This window comes from Nerophis lumbriciformis, linkage group LG36 (assembly GCF_033978685.3).
Source record: "Nerophis lumbriciformis linkage group LG36, RoL_Nlum_v2.1, whole genome shotgun sequence".
NCBI classification, from domain to species: Eukaryota; Metazoa; Chordata; class Actinopteri; order Syngnathiformes; family Syngnathidae; genus Nerophis; species Nerophis lumbriciformis.
The window spans coordinates 9,569,301-9,582,500 of NC_084583.2; the positions used below are offsets into that span (position 1 = coordinate 9,569,301).

Here is a 13,200-nt window from a genome sequence, read left to right on the forward strand (position 1 = left end):
GACATTGTTGATTGTCATGTCATGTTCGGATGTACATTGTCTTTGCTCCACAGTAAGTCTTTGCTGTCGTCCAGCATTCTGTTTTTGTTTACTTTGCAGCCAGTTCAGTTGTAGTCTCGTTCTGCGTAGCCTTTCCCTAAGCTTCAATGCCTTTTCTTAGGGGCACTCACCTTTTGTTTATTTTTGGTTTAAACCAAAACCAACCATGCATCAATATAAATCTATTGTTTTAGTTCTTGTCTTGCGCTCCTATTTTGGTGGTTTTTCCCCCTTTTTTTTGTAATTTTCCTGTAGCAGTTTCATGTCTTCCTTTGAGCGATATTTCCACTTTGTTTTAGCAATCAAGAATATGTCACTTGTACATTGTCTTTGCTCCACAGTAACTCTTTGCTGTCGTCCAGCATTCTGTTTTTGTTTACTTTGCAGCCAGTTCAGTTTTAGTCTCGTTCTGCGTAGCCTTTCCCTAAGCTTCAATGCCTTTTCTTAGGGGCACTCGCCTTTTGTTAATTTTTGGTTTTAAGCATTAGACACCTTTTTACCTGCCCCCTGCCTCCCGCTGTTTCCAGACATCCACAAAGCAATTAGCTACCTGCTGCCACCTATTGATATGGAAGAGTATTACACGGTTACTCTCAACACTCGACACTCAACAACAATACATCATTTGCAGACTATAATTACTGGTTGGCAAAACATAGTTTTAACCCCAAGTCGGTGAAATTAGATCACACCGGTGTGCCGCGGCACAGTGGTTGTAGAAAGTGTGAACGTTGCATCATGCAGCGACACAGGTGTGTGTGGGCCAAACAAAAGGCATCTAAGCCACAAAAGTACTCCAAACACACACACACACCGCACATTCAAATGCAAACAGTGTCAGCGGGTAACCATGGCGACGCTATAAAGCCCAAAGGTTGGTTAGCGAAAACCTTGTTGATGATGCGGGAGAGAACACAGCCGATGTACTCCTGGGGGTGGGGGGTTGCACCTTATGCTTAAACCAACATGACGATAGTTAGCCTTTTGTCGCACTTCCGCCAGCACGGAACCCTTCTCCGCCTTTACGGAACTTCCCCCGTGTTGAAAAGTCACCAGGCACGAAATGAGCGACGACGGATGAACTTCCTCACCTCCGGCCGTGTCATTAGCTCGCTGATGGCGACCGCCAATAGAGCGGCGGCTAAATAAAGCGTGCTAACATCAAGACGCGCCAATTATCGCATCCGGGGCGATACGTTCTACACGTACAATACAGAGGCGGGGGTGTGTGAGGGGGGGAGGAGGAGGGGTGTCAGGGGGACAAAGGGGAGGGTGAGCGAGAGAGAGAGAGAGCGAGAGTGAAAGGGAGAGCGAGGGATGAAGTGAAAGTGAGTTGAGGGAAGCGAGGGGAAGACGCTGGTGGACTAAATTTGCCCGGAACATAAAAACAAGAAGATGGAGTGTATTTCTTTCTCGGGAGGTAGGTAACCTCACTCAGTGTGTGTGTGTGTGTGTGTGTGTGTGTGTGTGTGTGTGTGTGTGTGTGTGAAGGAGGGCTGGTAGAGATTGGATGCGCCGGTTGACGGAGGCGAGTTGAGCACCTCATACGTGGTCATGAGGACGACGTGACAAAGAGGATGAGCTCGCCTCTCCTTTGTTTTGGTTTCGAACTTAGGCAGGGAATAATCCATCCATACATTTCCTACCGCTTGTCCCCTTTTTGGGGTTGGCGGGTGGGGTGCCGGAGCCTATCTCAGCTGCGAGACCACGCAGCCCCGGTGGGGGGGGAGAACATGCAAACTCCACACAGAAAGACCCCGAGCCCGGGATTGAACTCATGCACGAACCCCTGTGCCACCGTGCCGCCTGGCAGAAATAATAATAATAATGATAATAATTATCATCGTTTTTAAACCTCCATGAGTTCTGCAGACCTCCACCCTATCCTGTGTCCCCAAAGCCCCCATGCAACCTGTTTGTGCATTCCTGCTTCTCCCTCAGTCTCCCCCCCAGACCTCCATCGCCCACAGCGAGCGAGCGTGTCCACGCGAGAATGGCAATCAACTTGCTGCCGTCCTTTAAGAAAAGGCTGGTGGACTTCTAGTTCAGGCCAAGTCCAGTCAAATGGCTTTTTTTCCCCCCCACCCTCTGCACAAAGTCAAAGAGAAGCCGACTTTTTCCCCGCGGTTATGCAACATATAAATGTCATGTGACACCCGTCAACAACGCAAATATTACATCAGTGTTTTTCAACCACTGTGCCGCGGCACACCAGCGTGCCGTGAGATACAGTCTAATTTCACCTATTTGGGGTTTAAAATATGTTTTGCCAACCAGTAATTATAGTCTGCAAACAATGTGTTGTTGTTGAGTGTCGGTGCTGTCGAGAGCTGGGCAGAGTAACCGTGTAATACTCTTCCATATCAGTAGGTGGCAGCAGGTAGCTAATTGCTTTGTGGATGTCGGAAACAGCGAGAGGCAGTGTGCAGGTAAAAAAGTGTCTATTGCTTAAACCAAAAATAAACAAAAGGTGAGAAAAGGCATTGAAGCTTAGGGAAGGCTATGCAGAACGAAACTAAAACTGAACTGGCTACAAAGTAAACAAAAACAGAATGCTGGACGACAGCAAAGACTTACTGTGGAGCAAAGACAAAGTACATCCGAACATGACATAACAATCAACAATGTCCACACAAAGAAGGATTAAAAACAAGTGAAACATTTTTGATTGCTAAAACAAAGTAGATGCGGGAAATATCGTTCAAAAGGAAGACATGAAACTGCTACAGGAAAATATCAACAAAAGAATAAAAAGCCACCAAAAGGAGCGCAAGGCAAGAACTAAAACAATAGAGCTATAGTGATGCATGGTTGGTTATGGTTCAAACCAAAAATAAACAAAAAGTGAGTGCCGCTAAGTAAAGGCATTGAAGATGGCGATGCAGAATTAAACTAAAACTGAACTAAACGAGAAAAAAAACAGAATGCTGGACGACAGCAAAGACTTACTGTGGAGCAAAGACGGCGTCCACAAAGTACATCCAAACATGACATGACAATCGACAATGTCCACACGAAGAAGGATTAAAAACAAGTGAAATATTCTTGTTTGCTAAAACAAAGTAGATGCGGGAAATATCGCTCAAAAGGAAGACATGAAACTGCTACAGCAAAATAAATAAAAAAGAAGAAAAGCCACCAAAAGGAGCGCAAGGCAAGAACTAAAACAATAGAGCTACATTGATGCATGGTTGGTTATGGTTTAAACCAAAAATAAACAAAAGGTGAGTGCCGCTAAGAAAAGGCATTGAAGCTTAGGGAAGGCTATGCAGAATGAAACTAAAACTGAACTGAAGGAGAAACAAAAAGAATACTGGACGACAGCAAAGACTTACTGTGGAGCAAAGACGGCGTCCACAATGTACGTCCGAAAATGACATGACAATCGACAATGTCCACACAAAGAAGGATTAAAAAGAAGTGACATATTCTTGATTGCTGAAACAAAGTAGATGCGGGAAATATCGCTCAAAAGGAAGACATGAAACTGCCACAGGAAAATACCAACAAAAGAATAAAAAGCCACCGAAAGGAGCGCAAGGCAAGAACTAAAACAAAAGAGCTATAGTGATGCATGCTTGGTTATGGTTTAAACCAAAAATAAACAAAAAGTGAGTGCTGCTAAGAAAAGGCATTGAAGCTTAGGGAAGGCTATGCAGAACGAAACTAAAACTGAACTGAAGGAGAAAAAAACCAGAATGCTGGACGACAGCAAAGACTTACTGTGGAGCAAAGACGGCGTCCACAAAGTACATCCGAGTGATGCATTTTTGGTTATGGTTTAAAGTCATATCCAACCATTGTGACAATGACTTTTTACTGTCAACCGAGTTTTTTTTTTTTAATTTTATGATTTCTGCTGGTGGTGTGCCTCCGCATTTTTTCAATGCAAAAAATGTGCCTTGGCTTACATCATTGTCCAGGGTGTACCTCGCCTTCCGCCAGAATGCAGCTGAGATAGGCTCCAGCACCCCCCGCGACCACCAACGGGACAAGCGGTAGAAAATGGAGGGATGTGTGGAAATGTCAACAATGCACATAATGCATCATTGTGTGGAACATGTCAACAATGCACATAATGCATCATTGTGTAGAACATGTCAACAATGCACATATTACATCATTGCGTGGAACATGTCAACAATGCACATATTACATCATTGCGTGGAACATGTCAACGATGCACATATTGCATCATTGCGTGGAACATGTCAACAATGCACATATTACATCATTGTGTGGAACATGTCAACAATGCACATATTACATCATTGTGTGGAACATGTCAACAATTCACATATTACATCATTGTGTGGAACATGTCAACAATGCACATATTACATCATTGCGTGGAACATGTCAACAATGCACATATTACATCATTGTGTGGAACATGTCAACAATGCACATATTACATCATTGTGTGGAACATGTCAACAATGCACATATTACATCATTGTGTGGAACATGTCAACAATGCACATATTACATCGTTGCGTGGAACATGTCAACAATGCACATATTACATCATTGTGTGGAACATGTCAACAATGCACATATTACATCATTGCGTGGAACATGTCAACGATGCACATATTACATCATTGCGTGGAACATGTCAACGATGCACATATTACATCATTGCGTGGAACATGTCAACGATGCATATATTGCATCATTGCGTGGAACATGTCAACAATGCACATATTACATCATTGTGTGGAACATGTCAACAATGCACATATTACATCATTGTGTGGGACATTTCAACAATGCACATATTACATCATTGTGTGGAACATGTCAACAACGCACATATTACATCATTGTGTGGAACATGTCAACGATGCACATATTACATCATTGTGTGGAACATGTCAACGATGCACATATTACATCATTGTGTGGAACATGTCAACAATGCACATATTACATCATTGTGTGGAACATGTCAACGATGCACATATTACATCATTGTGTGGAACATGTCAACAATGCACATATTACATCGTTGCGTGGAACATGTCAACAATGCACATATTACATCATTGTGTGGAACATGTCAACAATGCACATATTACATCATTGCGTGGAACATGTCAACGATGCACATGTTGCATCATTGCGTGGAACATGTCAACAATGCACATATTACATCATTACATGGAACATTTCAACTATGCACATATTACATCATTGCGTGGAACATGTCAATAATGCACATGTTACATCATTGTGTGGAACATGTCAACAATGCACATATTACATCATTGTGTGGAACATGTCAACAATGCATGTATTACATCATTAAATGGAACATGTCAACAATGCACATGTTACATCATTGTGTGGAACATGTCAACAATGCACATATTACATCATTGTGTGGAACATGTCATGTCAATGATGCACATATTACATCATTGCGTGGAACATGTCAACAATGCACATATTACATCGTTGCGTGGAACATGTCAACAATGCACATATTACATCATTGTGTGGAACATGTCAACAATGCACATATTACATCATTGCGTGGAACATGTCAACGATGCACATATTACATCATTGCGTGGAACATGTCAACAATGCACATATTACATCATTACATGGAACATTTCAACTATGCACATATTACATCATTGCGTGGAACATGTCAATAATGCACATGTTACATCATTGTGTGGAACATGTCAACAATGCACATATTACATCATTGTGTGGAACATGTCAACAATGCACGTATTACATCATTAAATGGAACACGTCAACAATGCACATGTTACATCATTGTGTGGAACATGTCAACAATGCACATATTACATCATAGTGTGGAACATGTCAACAATGCACATATTACATCATTGTGTGGAACATGTCAACAATGCACATATTACATCATTGCGTGGAACATGTCAACAATGCACATATTACATCATTGCGTGGAACATGTCAACGATGCACATATTACATCATTGTGTGGAACATGTCAACGATGCACATATTACATCATTGTGTGGAACATGTCAACAATGCACATATTACATCATTGTGTGGAACATGTCAACAATGCATGTATTACATCATTGTGTGGAACATGTCAACGATGCACATATTATATCATTGCGTGGAACATGTCAATAATGCACATATTACATCGTTGCGTGGAACATGTCAACAATGCACATATTACATCATTGTGTGGAACTTGTCATGTCAATGATGCACATATTACATCATTGCGTGGAACATGTCAACAATGCACATATTACATCATTGCGTGGAACATGTCAACAATGCACATATTACATCATTGCGTGGAACATGTCAACAATGCACATATTACATCATTGTGTGGAACATGTCAACAATGCACATATTACATCATTGCGTGGAACATGTCAACAATGCACATATTACATCGTTGCGTGGAACATGTCAACAATGCACATATTACATCATTGTGTGGAACATGTCATGTCAATGATGCACATATTACATCATTGCGTGGAACATGTCAACAATGCACATATTACATCATTGCGTGGAACATGTCAACAATGCACATATTACATCATTGCGTGGAACACGTCAACAATGCACATATTACATCATTGTGTGGAACATGTCAACAATGCACGTATTACATCATTGTGTGGAAATGCACATTGAAAGTGTTGACATTTGTAATAATCTTTCTCAACAAAAGTAGCGTTTTGTAAGCGACGGAAATATGTCCGTTGTCATTGTCGCTTTTTATCCGTTTGCTGGAGCCTATCCCAGCGGACTTCGGGCGAGGAACCAAAACAACCCATTCGGTGGACTACAGAGTCCGTCTTCATGTTGCCCAGGTCTTCCCGGGTGTTGTTGGTTCTGGACTTCTGCTTCCCTACACCTGATCGGCTGCCGTTGCACGAGAAGGTCGAGCTCCGCTTATATTGCTTGAAGCGGTTTAGTGATTCTGGATGCCGTGATAAATAATTGATTTGGATGTTGTTGCCTTGCAAATGTTGCCATTTTTATTGCATATAGTCGTCTGCACATGCATGGAGAACATCAACCTCTTACTGGGAGCATGGAGGAGCATCTTGCCATCACTTAGCTTTGTGCTGAAATATAAACAATATATAATAATGACCTCTCAGAGCGCAGGCAGGATGTTACTATGGCGACATTTGTTGACAGACTACTTCCTGGTTCTAGGGATCAAACTATGAATTGCGACAAACAAGTTTTGCATTAAATATTGAACAAGCAAGGCTTATATAACTTTATAGTGACATGCAAAATCGAGTTTCAAATAATAATAATAATTAAAATATATCAATGGCATATCAAATACAATAAAAATAAAAATTGAATGCCTCTTTTCTATTTGCAGCCTTCTGAGGTAAATATCAACATTAACTTTTTCCACAGGCTAATACATTTGAAAGTAAAATAATGAATAAACCAACCATTCAGGACTTTAAACTGCTCAGTTTGCAACACACTGATCTAATCTGATGTGCCCAAGCCAGATACCTGCCATCTTTTCTTGGAAGCTTGTTCATTAATGTCGGGGCTCAGGCTTTGAGCTGAGGCAACCTTCATTATCGAACGAAGGTGTTCATCAGTCATTATATCTCGTATTCCACTGTCTTGGGGCGTGCCTTACAGGCACTGCTTTTAATGTCCTCTACGAGCTGACATCACGTCCGCTTTTCATCCCTTCTAACAACGTGCCCGCCCAGTCACAAGATATGAGCGGCTCCTGTACGCACACACACAAAAATGCAAAGCATACTTCATCAACAGCGATACAGTTTACACTGAGAGTGGCCGTATAAGCAACTTTAACATTGTTAGAAATATACGCCAAACTGTGAACCCACACCAAACAAGAATGACAAACACATTTTGGGAGAACATCCGCACCGTAACACAACATAAACACAACAGAACAAATACCCAGAACCCTTTGCAGCACTAACTCTTCCGGGACGCTACAATATACACCCCCGCTACTTCCAAACCAAGCCGCCACCCCCCCACACATACACACACCTTGTAGCGTCCCGGTGTTGTGCCGGATAATGCACCCCCGGCGTAGAATGGACCCCCTGACGGGAGTATTATATCAACTAAAGCCCACACTTAAAGTTTCCACGTGCAAGATTGAATGTATTTGAAAAAGTTATTTAATAAGAAGACAAAAGTGCAAAAAGAATAATGTTCATGTTGGAGGAGTTGTGAATGAATGAAATATGAAATCCGTGCTGCAGTCTGCAGGTGTACCTAAAGTTGTGGCCCAGCAGTGACTGCAGCACAGATTTCATATTTCATTCATTCACAACTCCTCCAACACGAACATTATTGTTTTTGCACTTTTGGCTTCTTATCCCGAACACAAGAGGCAGGTGAAAACAATACGTAGCCATGGTAACAACTCAGAGGTGCACAAACAGGAACTACAGGAGTCTAAAACTAAGAGAAAACACAAAACATGATCCGGACCACAGATCATGACAGTCCTGCATTGTCCTACTCAGTGGCCTAGTGGTTAGAGTGTCCGCCCTGCGATCGGTAGGTTGTGAGTTCAAACCCTGTCGAGTCATACCAAAGACTATAAAAATGGGAGCCATTACCTCCCTACTTGGCACTCAGCATCAAGGGTTGGAATTGGGGGTTAAATCACCGAATGATTCCCGGGCGCGGGCACCGCTGCTGCCCACTGCTCCCCTCACCTCCCAGGGGGTGGAACAAGGGGATGGGTCAAATGCAGAGGACACATTTCACCACGCCTAGTGTGTGTGACAATCATTGGTACTTTAACTTGAACTTGAACTTATTAATGCCCCGCTGTCTCGGTGTTAAAGTTCCCTCTAAATGTGAACAATCGTGCTTTTGCCAAAAATCAAGAATGTTTTGGCAACATCTTTTGACCTTTTTCGGAATATACAGTACATAAACATCTTAGTGTGTAAGTATTTCAACCATTGCGGACCGTTTAGTGGTGTTGCAGGGAACTCAAAGATGATTTAAGCCAATATTAGTGAAGAAAATAATTGCCTTTGCAGCGACTCTGAGTTGATTCTATGAGGGATAACTGCACCATAAATTAGAGTAATCCAGCAGCCGCGCTAATAGTTCCTGCAGGAATATGGCTGCCGCATTTTTCATTAGGGGGGGAAGTGCAAAACCAAATAAAAGAACTGATTTCAAATAACAATTAGCAGAACTGTTTAATGGGTGTCTTTAATGTGAAGTCAGGACATAAAAATATAATGTTAAGTAAGACAGCAGCCCTTCTTATCACCACTGACATGATAACTCTTAAGCAACTTTATACCTGTTGTTTATATTCTAGTTTCTTCAAAATAGCCACCCTTTGCTCTGATTACTGCTTTTCACACTCTTGGCATTCTCTCCATGAGCTTCAACTGAAATGGTTTTCACTTCACAGGTGTGCTTGGAGCTCGTGGAGAGAATGCCAAGAGTGTGCAAAGCAGTAATCAGAGCAAAGAAATGAGAATATAAAACGTGTTTTCAGTTATTTCACCTTCTTTTTTTGTTAAGTACATAACTCCACATGTGTTCATTCATAGTTTTGATGTGACATTTGGGGGCCTTTTTGATATTTATTTATTTAAAAAAAAAAGAAGATATAAACAGATGTTATATATATTTATAGGCGACTAAGTGTATTATTATTATTATTAGTTAAAAAATTTAAACTTTTTATCATTACTTTCCGATTTGTTGCTATTGTTTATTTTCCCCATGTAACAATGCAATAAAAATAATAATAATAATAATAATAATAATAATAATAATAACAATAATAATAACAATAATAATAATAATAATATAATAACATGTTTTGTATCTGCATAACCTAGTGTGTCAAATATTCTGCCTGTATGAAAATAATCATGTTTAGTGACACATTTAGCAGTGGATGTTGAAGCCCATGGAGAGAATGCCAAGAGTGTGCAAAGCAGTAACCAGAGCAAAGGGTGGCTATTTTGAAGAAAGTAGAATATAAAACATGTGTTTGGTTATTTCACCTTGTTTTTTGTTAAGTACATAACTCCACATGTGTTCATTCATAGTTTTGATGTGACAATCTACAATGTAAATAGTCATTTGGGGGCCTTTTTGATATTTATTTATTTAAAAAAAAAAAGATATAAACAGATGTTATATATATTTATAAGCGACTAAGTGTATTATTATTATTATTAGTTCAAAAATGTAAATTTTTTATCATTACTTTCCGATATTTTGCTATTGTTTATTTTCCCCATGTAAAAATGCAATTCAAAAATAAAATAAAATAATAATAATAATAATAATAATAATAATAATAATAATAATAATAATAATAATAATAATAATATAATAACATGTTTTGTATCTACATAACCTCGTGTGTCAAATATTCTGCCTGTATGGAAATAATTATGTTTAGTGACACATTTAGCAGTGGATGTTAAAGCCCATGGAGAGAATGCCAAGAGTGTGCAAAGCAGTAACCAGAGCAAAGGGTGGCTATTTTGAAGAAACTAGAATATAAAACATGTTTTTGGTTATTTCACCTTTTTTTTTGTGTTAAGTACATAACTCCACATGTGTTCATTCATAGTTTTGATGTGACAATCTACAATGTAAATAGTAATTTGGGAGACTTTTTTTAAAATGCTATAAGCATATGTTATATATATTTATAGGCAACTAAGTATATTATTATTATTAGTTAAAAAATTTCAACTTTTTCTCATTACTTTCCGATTTTTTGCTCTTTTTTTTTTTTTACATATTTACTATTGTTTATTTTCCCTATGTAAAATGCAATACAGATAATAATAATAATAATAATAATAATAATAATAATAATAATAATAATAACATGTTTTGTATCTGCATAACCTAGTGTGTCAAATATTCTGCCTGTATGAAAATAGTCATGTTTAGTGACACATTTAGCAGTGGATGTTGTATTTTTTCAAATGTCAAACATTTGTAGGCCTTTTTTTATATATTTTTTAATTTTTTTTAAAAAATGCTAAAAACAAATGTAATATACAGTTTGGACACAATTTCTCATTCAATGCGTTTTCTTTATTTTCATGACTATTTACATTGTAGATTGTCTCTTCAAAACTATGACACCTGTGAAGTGAAACACCATTCCAGATGACTACCTCTTGAAGCCCATGGAGAGAATGCCAAGAGTGTGCAAAGCAGTAACCAGAGCAAAGGGTGGCTATTTTGAAGAAACTAGAATATAAAACATGTGTTCGGTTATTTCACCTTTTGTTTGTTAAGTACATAACTCCACATGTGTTCATTCATAGTTTTGATGTGACAATCTACAATGTAAATAGTCATGAAAATAAAGATTGAATGAGGAGATGGTGTGTCCAAACTTTTGGCCCGCCGAACATCACCCAAATAGTCTTGATTAAAGCATTAAACCAGGGTTTATTATGTACGCAGTACTCCCGCCACCACACAGGGGGCGACAGTGAAGCATAAGTGTCACAGTGAAGTAACAATAAGGTGACTAGAAGAAGACTACTCATTCAATCCTGGGAAGAAAATCAAAACAAATGTCAAAAATGGGACTTTTAACAAGGACTGGACAAGAAAGTAGGAATGTTCTATCCCAACAAGTGCTGGAGTCTTTGTTTCCTGTCGGACCTTTTAAGTGATTGATCCAGACAAGCAGCAACAGCGCTAGAAAATCCCATCGTCTAAGTTTCATCACCAAACTTGGTCAAACGTGTAAGTAGATATCATTTGTGCATAAATATGTATATTAATATGTTTTGTACTGAAATTGCTGACTTCATGTTTTTTTGTATTCATAATGGTGTTGTTTTTTGTCTGAGAGTAACAATCAAACCTTGTTTAATACAAACCCCAATTCCATATGAGTTGGGAAATTGTGTTAGATGTAAATATAAACGGAATACAATGATTTGCAAATCCTTTTCAACCCATATTCAGTTGAATGCACTACAAAGACACGATATTTGATGTTCAAACTCATAAACTGTATTTTTATTTTGCAAATAATAATTAACTTAGAATTTCATGGCTGCAACACGTGCCAAAGTAGTTAGGGAAGGGCATGTTCACCACTGTGTTACATGGCCTTTTCTTTTAACAACACTCCGTAAACGTTTGGGAACTGAGGAGACACATTTTTTAAGCTTCTCAGGTGGAATTCTTTCCCATTCTTGCTTGATGTACAGCTTAAGTTGTTCAACAGTCCGGGGGTCTCCGTTGTTCTATTTTAGGCTTCATAATGCGCCACACATTTTCAATGGGAGACAGGTCTGGACTACACAGGCCAGTCTAGTACCCGCACTCTTTTACTATGAAGCCACGTTGATGTAACACGTGGCTTGGCATTGTCTTGCTGAAATAAGCAGGGGCGTCCATGGTAACGTTGCTTGGATGGCAACATATGTTGCTCCAAAACCTGTATAAACCTTTCAGCATTAATGGCACCTTCACAGATGTGTAAGTTACCCATGTCTTGGGCACTAATACACCCCCATACCATCACACATGCTGGCTTTTTAACTTTGCGCCTATAACAATCTGGATGGTTTTTTTCCTCTTTGGTCCGGAGGACACGACGTCCACAGTTTCCAAAAACAATTTAAAATGTGGACTCGTCAGACCACAGAACACTTTTTCACTTTGTATCAGTCCATTTTAGATGAGCTCAGGCCCAGCGAAGCCGACAGCGTTTCTGGGTGTTGTTGATAAACGGTTTTCGCCTTGTATAGGAGAGTTTTAACTTACACTTACAGATGTAGCGACCGACTGTAGTTACTGACAGTGGGTTTCTGAAGTGTTCCTGAGTTCATGTGGTGATATCCTTTACACACTGATGTCGCTTGTTGATGCAGTACAGCCTGAGGGATCGAAGGTCACGGGCTTAGCTGCTTACGTGCAGTGATTTCTCCAGATTCTCTGAACCCTTTGATGATATTACGGACCGTAGATGGTGAAATCCCTAAATTCCTTGCAATAGATGGTTGAGAAAGGTTTTTCTTAAACCGTTCAACAATTTGCTCACGCATTTGTTGACAAAGTGGTGACCCTCGCCCCAATCCTTGTTTGTAATTGACTGAGCATTTCATGGAATCTACTTTTATA

At 39.6% G+C, this 13,200-nt stretch overlaps 1 protein-coding gene across 1 annotated transcript in view; it reads left to right on the forward strand.

Annotated features, from left to right (window-relative positions):
- The first annotated feature begins 1,350 nt into the window (after positions 1–1,350).
- Positions 1,351–13,200, forward strand: part of flrt1b (fibronectin leucine rich transmembrane protein 1b) — a 125,704-nt gene continuing 113,854 nt past the window's right edge. The window contains exon 1 of the mRNA XM_061930363.2: positions 1,351–1,459. The gene's annotated coding sequence lies outside the window, so the exon portion shown is untranslated. The remainder of the gene's footprint in view (positions 1,460–13,200) is intronic.